This window comes from Amblyomma maculatum, chromosome 4, assembly GCF_055883805.1.
Source record: "Amblyomma maculatum isolate TAMU_Amacu chromosome 4, ASM5588380v1, whole genome shotgun sequence".
Lineage (NCBI taxonomy): Eukaryota > Metazoa > Arthropoda > Arachnida > Ixodida > Ixodidae > Amblyomma > Amblyomma maculatum.
Window position 1 is genome coordinate 190,918,260 of NC_139347.1, and position 16,797 is coordinate 190,935,056.

General features: G+C 50.2%; 1 pseudogene; it reads right to left on the reverse strand.

Annotated features, from left to right (window-relative positions):
- Positions 1-1,395: 1,395 nt before the first annotated feature.
- LOC146193880 (uncharacterized) lies at positions 1,396-3,328 on the reverse strand (annotated as a pseudogene).
- Between the last annotated feature and the right edge of the window lie 13,469 nt (positions 3,329-16,797).

The following is a 16,797-nucleotide window of genomic DNA, read 5'->3' on the forward strand; positions in this document are numbered from 1 at the left end:
GCCGGAACCCATACGAGATTGATGGTTGGTTGGTTTGTGGGGTTTAACGTCCCAAAGCGACTCAGGCTATGAGAGACGCCGTAGTGGAGGACTCCGGAAATTTCGACCACCCGGGGTTCTTTAACATGCACTGACATCGCACAGCACACGGGCGCCTTGCTTTTCGCCTCCATCGAAAATCTTCCGCCGAGGCCGGGATTTGATGATGGGATTGCGAGATCGATAGCGCAGAATTCGCGTCGCGAGCGCGCTTACACAATTTTTGGCGAACTTTTGAACGGCGCTCTGAGTCGCTTAGAATAGTTTTAGTGCGGGGATCCGCGATGGCCAGTGCGATAGCTACTTCTGCCTCGCATAGGGAGCTAGGACGAAATGTTAAGGCGTTAATGAAGGCTGACTTTGGAGTGGCCATACATGCCACGTATGCTCCGTTTTTGATGTGTTGAGCTGCATCAACGTACACTGCTTGTGGATCGCTCTCGTACTGTTTCTTTGTCTTCCTGCGGGTATTATTTCTGCCTGGTTGCATGCTTTTGGCCATTGGCTTAACAACTATATTCAACTAGTAATCCACCGGCAGCCATAACTGACCACCTACCGCACAGTGGCTGACATCGCACAGCCCTATTTTGGTAATGCTGTTTAGTGTCCCAAAGAAATCCACAGACACCGGTGCAAGGCTCCAGATAATTTCAACCATCCGCGGTTCTTTATTTTTTACTTAGATCGCACAATATATAGGCGCCTTGCGCCAGCCGGCATCGAAACGCAGCAGCCGTGCCGGAGTTCCCGGGTTCGAACCCGACCTCGGCGGCTGCGTTTCGAATGAGGCGAAACGAAGTGGCGTCCGTGTGCTGTGCGATGTCAGCGCACGTTAAAAATCCCCAGGTGGTTGAAAGTACTCCGTAGCCCTCCACTGCGGCTCCCCTTTCTCTCTTTCCACTTTCACTCCCACCTTCCTTCCTTCCCTTACGGCGCGGTTCAGGTGTCCACAGAGCGAGTGTGACAGATACTGCGCCTTTCCCTTCCTGTGAACCAACCAAGCAACCAACCTGGTTCGAACCCAGGTCGCCCTGCTTAGCAGTCGAGCGCCATCCATCGAATCACAAGGTGAAGGAAGGTAAATGAAAAAGCCGTTCGAGAATGCTAGCAATCACGATTTTCGTACCATCAACTTCACTCTTGCAGCGCTTGCATGGTTTTTGTTGCGTCATTCCAAGACCAGGCTCTGGCCCTAAGAGGTTTCAAGTCCGAGCTTGGTTCGAGCCTATAGTTTCATTTGCTGCGGAGGAGGCAAACAGCGCACCCTCGCAAGTGCCCTACAGCTACACAAGCATATGGATGGATGGATGGAAAAACTATTTTCGTCAGAGAGCATGTGTGGACGATTCCGTGTTAGATGGCCATCAACCCATGGCTGACGGCGACCTGGGTGGCCCACTCCACGGCCCTGGTCTGGACGACCGGGTCTGAGCTGGCCAACACGGCCTCCTACTGCTCTAGGGAAGGATCACGCACAATATCCGCCGGTGGCGGTGCTACGCTGCAGCTCCATAATATGTGGTCATAGGTTGCCAATTCCTGACACCATTTTCACTCCGGCTGAATGTCCGGGTAGATTTTGCCCAACACGTATGACTTGAAGAAACATCTAGTCTGCAATCGTCGCCAGACGCATTCCTGCGCCTTCACAAATTGCTTGTCCGGGGGTGGGTAAATCCTCCGCTCAAGTTTGAAATGATTAGTAATGTCATGAAAGGATACCAACCCATCTCTCGTGTACCTTCCCGGGACGTCCGGCTCACCTACTCGGCGGACGATACCTCGAGCATTCATGTGAGCCGTCTCGTTCCCAGGGTTCCCAGAGTGTGCAGGTACCCAGACCATTTCCGCCTCCGTACTCCCTCGCCCCGTGGCCCGATTCAGCAATCGCGCCGCTGTGAGAGATATTCTGCCCCTCGCCAAATTTCGGATGGCTGTTTTTGAATCGCTGAAGCTTAGGTCAGCATTACTACTAGTAATAGCTAGTGCTATCTCCGCTTCCTTTGAAATTTCTGGGGAGCGGGTTTTGACTGATCTGGAGGCGATAAAGCATCCCCGCCCGTCCACCACCGCAATTGCAAATGCGTTCTTGTCCTTATACTCGGCGACATCTACATAGACTGCCCCGTTGTACTTCCCGTACTTAGCATGGAAAGCTTTGACTCTTGCCTTCCTGCGGTCCTCGTGATGTATTGAATGCATGTTCTTGGGCAAAGGTTTTATGTACAAGCCCTTGTGCATTTCCCGCCTAATCTGAATTTTAGTGTCACCAGCTGGAGCGCCAACTCCAATGCCGATCCTTTCCAATATGTCCCTTCCTGCTTTTGTTTTTGAAAGCCTACTGAGCTGCATCACCAAGTGCGCCTCCCGTAGTTCTTCTAGAGTGTTGTGCACCCCTAATCACAGCACCATTTCGGTAGACGCATTGTGAGGCAACCCAAGGACCGCTTTACACGCCTGCCTAATCATAGCCTCCACCTTGCCTTTTTCCCTCGCGTCTAACTTCAAATAAGGCGTCGCATACACTATTCTACTGAGCACAAACGCCTGCACCAGCTTACACCAGTCCTTTTTCTTAACACCTATCTTACGATTGACGATTCTCCTGATTAGCCTCACGGTAGCATTGACCGTATTTTTAAGCCTTTTCAAGGACTCGCTATTCTTCCTGTTAGTCTGCAGATACATACCCAGAATCCTGATCGTTTGGACCTCAGCGACCGGTACTCCCCCCACTTTGACCTCTAAATGCGGTGGCGGCACATAGTGCCTCGCATGTATCCCTCTTGGTTTGTCCCTCAGCACAAAAAGCTCGAACTTGAGCTGAGAGCACGAGAGTCCTGCTTCCCCTGCTAGCTCCTCCATAATATCCACCGCGTGCTGTAGAGTTTCTTCCAAATGTGTGTCACTGCCTCTTGTTACCCAGAGTAATGTCATCCGCATAAAATGTATGTTTAAGTCCTGCGATTCCTTGCAGCCTGGGTGGTATCATGATCAAGGTGAGATTAAATAGGAACGGCGATAATACCTACCCTTGCGGTGTCCCCCTGCCCCCCAATGGGAAGGGATTCGATTTCATTTCTCCGACTAGAATCTCCGCAGTCCTACCCTCCAGAAACGATCTGATGTACCGGAAGGTTCTACCCCCCGGTCTTATGTCCGATAGGTTCCTCAATATTGCCTCATGGGTAACATTGTCAAAGGCCTTAGTTAAGTCGAGCCCCAAGATAGCCTTGGTGCCCGTGCCGCACCCAGGATCAACCACGTCGTTTTTGAGCTGTATCATCATGACGTCCTTCGTTGATAAATTAGCCCTGAAGCCAATAATTGTTTCAGGTATCAACGTCTTGTCCTCTACAAAACCCTGAAGCCTGTTCAGGACCGCATGCTCCATCAATTTGGCTAAACACGACGTTAGCGAGATGGAACGCAGATTATCAATGCAGAACTTCTTTCCTGATTTAGGAATAAATGTAATCCTAGCATGCTTCCACTCTGGCGGAATCTCCCCGGCCACCCAAACTTTATTCATCAAATTCGTGAGCGCCCCCACTGACTTGAAATCCAGGTTCCTCAGCATTTTATTAGTAACCCCGTCCGGACCCGCTGCTGACGTGGTACGAAGCTGACCCATTGCAAACTCCACCTCTGCCACCCTAAAGTCTGCATCTAATTCAAGGTTTTCCTCTCCCGAGTAATCCGGCAAGCAACCGCCCGCCTCTGCGTTTATGTAACGTCTTCGGAGTTCGTGTATAAACTCCCCAGTCGTGCTTTGATACCGATGCACTAAACCTAGCCATTTGCCCCTTCTGCGCAGATTTGGTTGCCGCCGGGTCTAAAAGGTGCCTCAACAACTGCCATGTTTTTTTGCATCCGAATTGCCCATTCATCCGGTCACAAATCTGCCCCCACTGTTTGCACTGAAACTCCAATGTGTACGTTTCGATTTCTCGTTCTAACTTGGCCATCTTTCTATGGAGGACGCCATTATGCCTTTGTTTCCTCCACCTCCGAAGGAGATTCGCATGTGCTTCCCACATGTGTAACAATCTGGAGTCAACCATAGAGCCCTCCTCCTCCGTTGGAACCTCTTCTGTGGTACTCTTCACGGCCTGCTTGAGTGTCTCAACCCAGGCTCCTAAGTCTTCGATTTCCCTGTTCACTTTGTCATTCCTGACTTTCCGACATCGGTCCCAGTCCGTCACTCGAGTTCCTTTCACCTTGTCTTTGTGCTTAGTAGCCCTAAATATCGTGGAACGGATATATGTGAATGGTATCAGGGATGCAAAGTGGGTAAACACGGGACAAGCACTAGGAAGTGATCACTATATCCTTTCTACACAAGCATAGAAGCTGCCGGCGAGGGCCCCTGCCAAACGATTTACGAAATGGGGTTCATGTGCACAAAATAGAGCAGCGATTCAGTGAAGGTTAAACCGAGTTAGACATGCGAAATCACGGTTTAAGTCGATTTAGTTGTTGATCGGTATTTGTTTTTGTAGCGAGAGCTACACTACGCCAGGCGCTTCGCAAGGTCAGCGTCACTGCGCGCTGAGCCGTTGCACCACCGCTCCGCCAGCTGCGTGCATGCGCGGAAAGACTTCATAGTCCAGTTTGTAAATTGGTTTATATTGTTGTATATTGGTTATATAATATTGTGGTGGCATATGGCATGCGATGGAACACTGCGACACAACAGAGACAGAACGACGGGGTGGCATGATGATGAAATATGCTTTAATGGCTAGCAGGCATAGCGCGAGCTCTCCGCCCCGCGCCACTTCCCGCTTCGTTGTCTTCTTAACATAACCCGGGGCCACCGAGCGATCTTCCCGATCGATTGCTTGTATTCTATTGCAAGATGTGACAAATGAACAGGACTCGAAGATGAAATGCTTGACACAATGAATGCCAAGATGGGATGAATGCTTGCCCCGGAGCATCAGGTTCAATGTTCACCGTTTGCCGAAAGCCAAGGCTCATGGACACGCCGAACGGCTTGGGCGGGGGTGCTGTCTTCGCTCGAGTGGTCGTGAAGTCGCTTCGTCGTGGGGTCGGTAGGGTCGGCTTTGGGCTCTTCCTTTTCGTTCTGTGTTGTGGTCAGGGCTGGGGACGGGGCTGGTTAGAGCGGCTGGTCGGGTCTGAGCACAAGGGGTTAGGCAGAGCTGGGCGGCGATTTCCACGGGCTTTCGGCCGAGGGACCCGGTGGACGGTTTGCGTCGACGGTGCAAGGCGAGGATGGGAATGAGCCGCACCTCCAACCAAATGTTGGGTAGTGGCCTATGGTAAGTGATGGAACACGGCGACATAGCAGAAACAGAACGACAATATGACATGATGTTGAAATATGCTTTAATGGCCAGCGGGCCTAGCGCGAGCTTTCCGCCCCGCGCCACTGCCCGCTTCGTCGTCTTCGTAACAATATGAAAGAAAAGGCGCATTATCTATCATACTTCGTGGATACCTTAACCGCGCCGTAAGGGAAGAGGACAGGAGTTCAAACTGATAGAGAGAAAGAGTTGCCGTAGTGGAGGGTTGCGGAGTAATTTTGACCATCAGGGTATGATGTAACCTAACCAGAGCAGCGTTAGTGTTGACAGGCCAGTGCACTTCGGATGCCGACAGAGTCCGAAAGGCCGTCGGCTTGCCGAGCTGGCGAATCATGGTGAAGAGCTCAGATTTACGCATGTGCCTGTAATTAATTATTTGAGGGTACGTAGTACATTACAGAGGGGGGGGGGCAAAATACAAGGCAAATTATACAATAATTATAACTGTATAATTATTTTATATAAATTATACAAATAATACAATACAAATATAAAGTGTAGAGAGATAAAAACAGCAAAAAAAGGCAAACAGTAAAATCAATGCTTGCAAGAAAATATATCATTATTGTCCCGAGTTCCACACAGTAGCAAGTACAAAATACAATGTAAGTAAGCAATGTTCCTACACGCATTGAATAATTTGTTACATTAGTTTACAAAATAAAACTTTAATGGCCGTTTTAAAGTTATCTGTAGTGCTTGTGATGCTTGTAAGTGACGCTGGTGAGTTGTTCCAATATATCCTTGTTTGGGGAAGGAAGGAATACGAATAACCTACGGTGTTACTATGAGCAATATTCACTTTTTGGCAGTGATTTAAGCAAAACGAAATATATGATGGTGGTCAACCCAAAGATGACGTAAGTATAAATTGTAATAATATATTTTATGAAAAAGATATAGGCGAGATATTTTTCTGTGGATGAATAACGGCGAGAGGTGTTGGTGGTGGTGGTGAAACTATTTTAATGGAAATGTTTAGGAAGCCGTAGCGGCGGTTGGAGTCCTCAGTCCGGAATCATCTTGGCGTAGGCTGCTGTCCGCACGCTTTCGACGAGTTCTTTTTGACTCGATCTGCGTCCGAGCCGGTCAGAGCTGCCTCCCACCCCTCCCGCGTTGGCTGGCTATTAATAGTGGCACCCTCATTTCGCTGGCAGACCCACACTATATGGTACAAGTCGCCTTCTCACCGCAGAATTTTCATTGTGAGTCAAATGACTCTCGATCTATTGCGTTTAGTCTTCGTGGGTTGTTTAAAGAATTGATCTGTAGCTTGCGGAGATGTAGCTCCTCCCCTTCGTTCAATGTTTTAGCCGGTGGAAGGTAGACCCAGAAAAATAATCTTACGTGCTGAACTATATTTCAGTTTAAGTTATTAATGGGGTAGGACGTTCCACGAGGTCCGTACGGGGTGTCCGGGGGAGAAATGCTCGGGCTGAGGCGTGTGCACTCTCGTTCTCTGGGATGTCCTGGCGACCTGATATCCATATTAAGTGTTTATGTGTGGGTTGGTAGCCAGTGCCACGCGTGTAACTATATTGCAGGACGTGAGCTACTAGCGGTGCAATCCTGCCCCTGAGGTAATTGCGGTATGTTGTCCGTGAATCTGTAAGAATGTATGTGTTAGAGCTAGGCAATCACCACTTCTTCCACAGCCAGTACATCTTGGTTAGACAATATTATTCCATCCACTGTTCTATTTTAGTGCACTATCACGGCGGCCGTCACGCCTTGCTCGGGACCCGCAGCTGCGACATATAGACAAGCCACAGTGAAAGTTAAAACTTCAGCTCGTTCTTGTAGTGTCGACTAGTAAAAATCGGGGTGCATATTCCTCGGCATTGGGTAGCCTTGAATTGTCATCTCCGTGAGGCTGGGGTTTAGCTAAACCTTTGGGTTTTAGCTATGGGGGAGGGGGGGGGGGAGGGGTACAATTGATGTTCAAATCGTTTAAGACTTGTCGGCCAGTCCGAGTTGTGGAGAGCCGTACCACCTGTGACGTGAGGTGTGCCTCTGTCAGCTCGTCTATCGTGTTGTGGATGCCGAGCCGTAAAAATAGGTCCGTGGATGTCGTGGAAGCGAGGCCTAGGGCCTTCTTGTAGGCTGTTATGATTATGACGTCGAAGTTCTTGATGTCAAGCTTCCTGAGACGGAGGTAGGGTGTTGCATAGACGATGCAGCTTATGACGAAAGCCTGTACCTGGCGGAGAGCATCGTCTTCTCTCGTCCTTGATTTTCGCGTCGTTATCCTGGCCATCATCCTGGAGGCTTGCTCGAGAGTGGAGCGGAGAGCAGCCGGGAAGGCCTAGAAGGCCACGCAGGCAGGGCCACCATGCTGGATTCTAGCCAAGGTCATGGCGCAGCTGGCGCGCCTGCTCCGAGAGAGCGCCATGGGCTCGGCGCAGGAGGGAGCGCGAAATTCGAAGCGTGTAAAGGCGGAGAGGCGGAGTATCGGCTCAGGCGCGTGACACCATTGCCGGTGAATGATGCACAGGTGACTTTCAGTCCCCATCAGGGCCTGGTGGGGAAGACCTTGACAACACCCCAAGTGATCAGGGTTATAGCGAAGCCTGTGGAGGTCCACAGAATTTTCGTCTGAAAGACTTGTTGGTCCATCTCCCACCGGGATCCAACATCATCGTCAACACACCAGACATACAGATGGCTGAGCGCATGATGAGCATCCGAAGCTTGAATTTCAAGGGAAGAGACCATCTGGTCCACGCCTTCATGACTACACTTGGAGAGTACCTCAAAGGGGGGCCTACGACATCAACCCGGAGCAAGAATGAACGGAGGATCTGTTCGTCAGGTCTTAGGGCGTGAAAATAATCGCGGCCAGAGCAATGGGCAAGTCCAAGTCGGCCCTCATTGCATTTGAGGGACGACCAGTCGTACCGAAGTGGGTGTACTACTACGGGGGAAAGATGCGATTTGATCCCTACATGCCAGCGAAGCAATTTTCCCTAACCTGCCGAAAGCCAAGACACCGAGGAGACGTATGCCCGAACCTGTCTATCAGGGCATGCAGAAGATGCAACAAGCAAGATCCGGAGGAGGGTCACGAGTGCGAACCCTAATGCGCTGTTTGTGGGGAGCACACGAGATTGGAGCCACCGGCTACCGAAGCAAGATCAAGGAGATTTCAAAGAAGACAGAGGGGCACCCAAAACCATGTCAGAGTCGCCCAGAGACGAGGGGCGTCAAAGGGGGTTCAGTTCGGACAGGGAGGAGGAGACATCGGTTGAGCGGTCCAGTTCCCAGTCACAGCCCAGGTCGGATACCAAGGTGGAACCCAAGACGCCGGCGAAGAAGAGCAAGCTAAATGCCTGGGGGACGAAGAAAGAAGACGTTTATCAGGTGAGCAGGTCAGCATTGGCCTCCCAAAAACAGCTATAGCAGGAGAGAATATAAATTCTAGCTGACCTAAGAGGAATAAGAAAGGAGAACGCATTAATTAAGAAGCGGTTACATCAGATGCAGAACCAAATTAGCATTACACAAAACAAGTTTGAAAAATCTACACTCTCGGTAAATAAGACCGCCTCTGACCGCTCAAGACATGAGAAGGATAGTAGAGGAGGAGCTAGCACAGCTGCTCCCACACATAATTGAGCAAATCACGAAGAACGCCATGGAGCTAGTCACAGCCTATATAGAGCAAAGTTCCAGGTGATGCAAATCGAGATGACCAAACGGATTAGGAAGCAAACAGCAGCCACTACATTAACAGAAAGTGCCGCGAAGCCATACCACACAGGCCCGGACCGACCAGCTTGAATCTGAGACCGATCATGACTAGACATCAGAAGGCGAAGCAAGACCGCCGAGAGATTTGGCAGTGGAATTGTAGGAGCATCAAATGTAAGAAAGGGGTGCTGTCAAGCTGCTGGCCTCCCACCCGGAACCAGTGGCTGTGATAGCCCTATAGGAGGTAGGAAATTCCCCTTAAATTCGCGGGTACGAGGTCTTTGCTGCCGATAGCGAGAGTAGGAAAGTAGCGACAATGGTGGCGAAAACCATTACAAGAATTCGGCATCACCCAGTCAAAGGGATTGAAACTACCCATCTGCTGGTGGAGGTGATCCAAAAGAGTGGCAAAAACAGTGCACTTCTATTCTAATTGTATTATCATGGTCAACAGGGCTAGACGTGACTAAAACGACGGCACGAAGCTGAACCAGCAGGCAAAGTTCCGCGCACAGCACGCGAGCCAACTTCGGCGTCCTTTTCTTCCAGGCGCCACCTAATAACATCAGGGACACCAGGTGGCATTACTCCCCCTCCTAAAAAAAAAAACGAAAGCACAGACTGGGCGGCCCCGCCGGGGTGGTGCAGTGGTAAGACGCCCGACTACTGTGCCGGAGTTCCCGGGTTCGAACCCGACCGCGGCGGCTGCGTTTCGATGGAGGCGAAACGAAGTGGCGTCCGTGTGCTGTGCGATGTCAGCGCACGTTAAAGATCCCCAGGTGGTCGAAATTATTCCGTAGCCCTCCACTACGGCTCCTCTTTCTCTCTTTCCACTTTCATTCCCACCTCCCTCCCTTCCCTTACGGCGCGGTTCGGGTGTCCACAGAGCAAGTGTGACAGTTACTGCGCCTTTCCCTTCCTGTGAACCAATTTAAAAGACTGGGCGCGAGCGATGGGCGATGCAAGTCAGTACAGAAACCGAATATAAAACGGAGGCGGTGCCCTACACAACTAAACGAGTGCATAATACACTGCACATTACCGCGTGAAATACGGTTTCATGCAAACAACGTGCACCACCTCGGAGCGTGGTTGCCGACGCGAGGTCTGCGAGGTCTTAAAACCGCGAGGTTTTAAGACCCCTTGGAGCAGTGCATTCGCACAAAAAGTGTAATTGGCAGAGTCGTCTGCTATCCTAGGAGGAGAAGCAGGAGAAGAAAATTTATTTTCGTCGAGAGTAAGTAGTAAAATATTGTGGGGATATAGCCTCATCAAGTTGCCATGAACTCGTGGCACTCGGCGACTTCTAGGGCTCTTGTCATCACCCGGATCTATGTATCCGAGTCGAAGCTGAGCAAAGCGGCCTCCTACGTGAGCTGCAAACCTGCGGGATGGGGGTCTTGAGAGCACATCTAAAGTATGTGTCAGAAAGTGTCGTTTTTGCCCCATAGCTTAGGATGAGGAGTAGACCCCAGAGTACATGCCAGCATATATCGCAGGGCTCGAGAAAGTGATCGTTTGGAGCTGCTTTCACGCAACCTCTTGATGTTTCGTAAGAGAAATATGTGCGGTGGGCTAGATACATCTACATAAGCGGTAGTGCATGGTGATGACGTAAATTGTAACCATACGATCGTTCGCCGTCCGCAGAACGGGTCACGCCACAGCCCGGCTGACGAATCCTCGGGCATAATTGTGGGCCGCCTTGTTCCATGGATAGGGTGAGTTCGCTGGGACCCAGATCAATTGGATCCGGTGGGAATGGATATGGGTGGAATGGAGGAGAGTTATGACGACGGGGGAGACCCAGCCTTTGGCGAAGTTTCTAATTGTAGATTTAGAATCACTGAAGATGGTCTCTGCAGAGGGGAAGGCTATCGCAACGACTATGTCCGCCTACTCAGCCTCTTCAGATGATCTGACAGGGATGGAGCACGCAACCAACGGCAGTCCACAGTGGTTTGCTACCGCGAGCGAAAAAGCACCGCGAACGGAGAACTCGGCTGTGTCGACATAAACTGCTGTGCGACCTATCGAATATTTTCGTGCAGGGACTTTGCCCTGTCCTTGCGGTAACCGATATGATACACTTGATGCATGCTTTAGGGAGAGGGATAACAATAAGGTTACTGTGGATGCGAGGTGGAAGTTGGCCCTTCTCAGCGACGGTCGCTTCGAAGCCTAATTCTCACCTTGTCGAGTATGTGACGTCCCGTGGGGGTGTGGTTGAGGCGCTCATACTGTGAGATGAGATGAGCTTCCACGAGCTTCGTTAGTGTTATAGAGCCCTAAAGCCAGGAGCTTGTACGTGGGGTCCGGTGAAGGAGGTGAAGGGCTGCCTTGTATACCTGTCTAATAAAACGGCCAACACGGTCTCGTTACTGGCAGCTAAGGTAGAGGTAATGGAGGGTGTATGTTAGACGACTGATAACAAAGGCCTGGACCAGACGTCGTAAGTCAGCTTCCTGCATACCTCTATGTTTGTTAGCAAAGCGCTGAATGAGATGAATGGTCCGCCAGACAGCGGCTGTGAGTTCAGCTTGAGTGTCGGTGTTTTTCCGATTGCTCTGAATAAGAAACCCCAATACCCTAATGGTGGATGCTTATCTTATAAGCTGGCCGCTAGCAGTAATGTAGATGAGATGATCGCGAACGCCGAGTGAACCTAACATGAGCAGCAGCTTGGACTTCTGAGGGGAACATGAGAGATCTACTCTAGCCACGTGACATTCAATGAATCCACCTTTTGCTGTAGTGTGAATTCAATTCTGGCATCGTTGCCGGATGAAATCCAGAGGATGATGTCATCCGTATATAAGGTATAGGATAGCCAGAGAATATCATCTAATTTAGGAGGTAGTGTGGGCAAGGTAAGATCAAAAAAGGAAGGCGAGAGGACTGGTCCTTGGGGCGTTTCATTGCTACCGAGGGTAGTAGGGCCTGAGAGTAAAGAGCCAAAACTTACTTCAGCTGCACGGCCGGTGAGCAACGTACGTATATACTTGTAGGTACGGTAGCCGGGATTTAGTAAGCAGAGGTTAGTGTGCATAGCTGCGTGGGTGACATTGTCGAAGGCTTTGATTATGTCAAGCCCTAGGATAGCCTTTGTGCCCGCCCTATTAGAGAGGCATAATATCTCTCTCGACAGCTGCAGCCAATAATCTTCAACAAAATGGTTAAGCCGGTTGAGAATGGCGTGTTCCCTCCGTTTACCAGCACAGCAAGTGAGAGAGATAGGGCGGAGATGCTCGAGAGCTTCTTGGTTGCCGGGCTTCGGTATGAAAGTCACCCGTTCATGTTTCCACGGTGCGGGGATTTCACCCTGCGTCCTGCATTCATAAAGACGATGAGGGCTTTAATGATGAGTCATCCAAATTACGGAGTTTTGTTGGAAATGCATTCCGGTCCCGGAGCAGTTAGAGCGGAGTTGAGTTAGAGAGAATCTTACCTCGGCCTCCGAAATCTCTGTATCGAGAGCGGGGTTGGCACTGCCCATATAGGGGAGAGGGTTCGGGGTGCGGCGTTGAGATACCGGATACCAAGTTCATCTAGGAGCTCTTAGTCAGAGCCGGGATGTTTGTGAACACCGCGTGAAATGCTGTCTTGGGATGTTTTGCAACCGTTAGGGTCTAAAAGGTAACGGAGAAGGTACCAGGTGTGGGTAAGCCCGAGCTGGCCGTGCATCTTGTCGCAAACCTGACTCTAATGTTGGGTAGCCAAGACAAAAGTGTGAGCTTTGATTTGCTTATCTAATGAGCTTTTCGTCGCCGAAGCATTCTATTGTAACGTTGCGTCTTCTTAGCGGTTTTGCGTGCTTTCGTGGGCAAACTATAGATGGAGCAGACGGCTGTCTGTGCAAGGTTGTTCAGCCGTGGTAGGAGATTCCGTAGTAGTAAGCAGAGACGTCTACCTAAAGCGCGGATACTCATTTGTCCAGGTTACCAAACCGGGTAAGGGCGTTCTGAGCACGTAGCTCAGGAAACTTGTCCCAATCCGTGATGAGGGTCGGGTGCCCTGTTAGACATTACAGAGACGTCATAAAGATGGTCGCGAGGATATAGTGGTCGCTGCTGAGGGTAATCCCGGTGACGAATGGTCAAAACCGAAAACGTACATGGTTGACAAGAGACACTGCACATATCATACCTTATGTCGAGGAAAAACATCAGAATTCACTATTTCCATTCCGAAAAAAATTAATATCTGGCTGATCGTAATGATGATATGTACAATATTAAATTACATCGTAAATGCAATGATACACAGTGTACAATACTTTGACAATAAATATAGGTACAAACATATTTAGCAATCGCATGCACAGTGTGTATTACACATGTGTTTAGGGATATATACAGCTGTGAACAGACATAGATATTTACATTATATTACAAGTACCAAGGTGGCCTGAAAAACACCCGGACACGTCTATTCGACACGGAAACAAAAGGGCAAGACCATTCACGAAGGAACTCTAGCTCCCCAAGGCAGAAAAGTTCCTCAGCCAGAAAGCGCACAATATCCTTTCGCATATGCGCTAGGACGGGGAAAAGAATCACGACGATTGCGCGCCATAACGCGAAAGCGCCAGCTACAATCAGTAATCGTGCAAAGCGACCGCGAGGAAATCTACCATTGATCTGAAATCTATTGATGGAAAGACTTTTGAAACCGGCATGAACTGTCCTCCAAAAGAAACGAGCAACGACGCATTGCTGGGCCATGTGACGATTGGATTCTTGAAATGGCCAGTTGGGGCACTGCGCTGTCCGTACAATGCCCCATCGTTGAAGCCGGTCTCGTATGGGCAAAACCCCCCACTCCAAGAGCCACATAAAGTCACGTAAATTCCCTGGCAGAACGATGCTATCAAAGAAATAGAATCCACCCGTTACCTGCGATCTGCAGGCACGAGCGGGAGAAGTAAAGTTCCCATTGACTAGCTCTGTTCGCCGAGATGCTAAATCCGAGCAGACATCGCGGGTGTGCCGCCGAAAGGCTACCATACTCGAATAAAAAAACTGGCATCCGGAAAGCCTGTGGACCCCTGCTGAGCGGTATATCAGGGACACGCTCCCTAACACTTCTGCCTAAAATATATTAGACAAGCGCCTGCTCTGGGCATGCACTCATCCCCTTGCAGCAAACGAAGAAGGTAGCGCAGAGTCAGCAGCCGGCAGCAGATAAAGAAGGGAAGGCGAACTCACCCTTCGAACGGGGCTGGCCGAGTGCCGCACGGCATAATAGTTCCGTGCGCCCTGCCCCCCCCCCCCCCCCTTCAAAAAAAAAATGATCTGCCAAGAGACTGAAGGGAACGTAAACCTCCTGAGAGGAGGATACGTTACATGTGCGAGGTACCATATACTGCCACAGAAAACAGCGTTGACAAGGTATACCGTTTCTTCAGCATGAGCAGTTGAAAAGCATTAGCCGTTGCAACCTTGCTGCGCACCTCGTCTAAGACGAAACACCATACCGAAGATGCTATCCCACATGCGTCATAATCAATGCTAAGAATGCGGATTATTTTGCTGTGAGTAATTTGTAGGGCACCATTGAGGCGTGCTTCTGGCCTGCCAATTAAAAGATATTTACGTTTGCCAAATTTCAAAGCAGAGCCAGACACATTGCCGTACCTGTCAAAAAGATGACGGCAGCGTTCCAGGCTCGCTTCATCACACAGATACATGATGTCTTCCGCGTAAGCAGTTACTCGCAACATCTGACACCCTGGGAGAGGGAGGCCACGGATACTGTGATCTGTGATGATGGCCCTCAAATAAGGCTCTGGTCTGAGCGTAAACAAAAGAGGCGATAGGGACAACCTTGTTGGACACCCCGGGTCACAGGGAAAGGGACACTTTCCTACCCATCCATCACCAGTGTACTTTGAATGCCATCATAGATGCTTTTAATTAAACATGAAATTTTAGGCAAAAGAAAAGCATCCAGAACGCCAAAATATGTAGCCAAGTTGTAGCCGATAAAAAGTTTTTTTTTTTTTTGTGTGTGTAATCAATAATGTCACGAGTGGTATACGACAACCTATGTATTTTCATGCCAGGAACAGAGCACACCTTATGGCAACCAACAAGGAGGCCATCACACCCCTCAAGCGTCGAACTACGATGACTGCAAGAGCGTTGTAGCCAACGTTTAGAACTGTGATCAGCCTTCAGTCCTTTGGACGAGATAACCCAGGATCACGTTTTGAGATCAAAATTATTCGCCCTTTTCGAAAACTGGCCGGAAAATCCAAATGGTCAAAACACTGGTGAAGAAAATTGGTAAGTACTTGACCGACAACGTCCCAGAACATTAAATAAAAGTCTATAAGGAGCTCATCAGGCCCAGGAGCTGAACCGCGTTTCATTGACTCTAAGGCTGTCTTGACCTCTTCTGAAGTGGGAAGCGCGCAGAAGAACATCATGCATCTCAGGGCTCACCAGCGGCAACCTAACTAACTTTGAATGCACATCTGCAGCCACTACATCAATCGTGATATCCGAAGGCGCCATTTCTTTAAAGTGCGCCAAGAAACGCTTACACTCACGAGCCTGATGGGACGCAGAGGGGAGCGCTCCGCTCAACGTTGGGCTACAGATGTAAATTCTCCGCTCAAATCGGAGCACCTCGAGATGTGCAGATGGACTACGCCTTCCACGCTAGGCACCCGCCAAAAGGGACGATGCTCCAGTAAGGCCCCAATACCGGCTATGTAACTCGTCCCACCAGGCACCCATCAGAGGGAAATGCCTACCCGCCTTGTAGCAGTGCAGAGCTTCACAGCCGTATCTGCTGGCTCCTGAGCACACGACGCCCCAGTGCGCGACCCTCTACCTGTTGTGGGCGCCGATGACGACAGCGCCCCAAGCGGCAAGCTAACCAGGCGGACCGCCGGGCGACCCCGCCAAGAGCGACCGCGCCAAGCAGAGCGAAAACGAGCGCCATTACTTGATGTATAAATAAACAGTTTTGCTTGTTATACCGGCTATGTCTACCACATGGTGGCAGCGCAGGAGAACCAACGCAACCTGACACCCAGAAGGACAGCGAGCCTAACGTAAGCGGCCGCAGCGTCATGCCAGACACTCGTGGCGCGAACGAAGAGCGCGCAAGCGGCAGTCCGAGAATGACGTTCAACCCGCTCGCCGTGGAACTGCCGACAAAGCTCGATTTCCGGAAGCCCGAAGATTGGACACGATGGCACCGCAGGTGGGAACGCCACCGACTCATCGCCGGTCTGATAGGACAGGACGAGACGACGCAAATCAACACATTACTCTACGCCATGGGCGAAGAAGCGGAGGACATTCTCGCTGCTTTGAAACTGACAGATGAACAATGGCATCATACTCCGCCGTGGTGAGTGCTTTTGAAAAGCATTTCCTACCTCGAAAGAATTTCATCTATGAGAGAGCGCGATTTAACTCTCGGAAACGAGAGCAGCATGAAAACGTCGACGCATTTGCTACTGAACTGCTCAAGGTGGCCGAAAGATGCGATTACGGAACTCTCAAAGACGAACTGATTCGGGACAGGCTCGTGGTCGGCTTGCGAGACGTAAAACTCAGCGACAGCCTGCAGCTTGAAGCAGAACTCACTCTCGAAAAAGCAATCACAGCTGCCCGCAATTCAGAGAGCGTGAAACTTCAACATAAGGAAATTCGCTCCATCGGACAGCCAGCTCTCAACATGGGAAACGTTCGTGGCCAGACAAACGTCAAAACTCGCC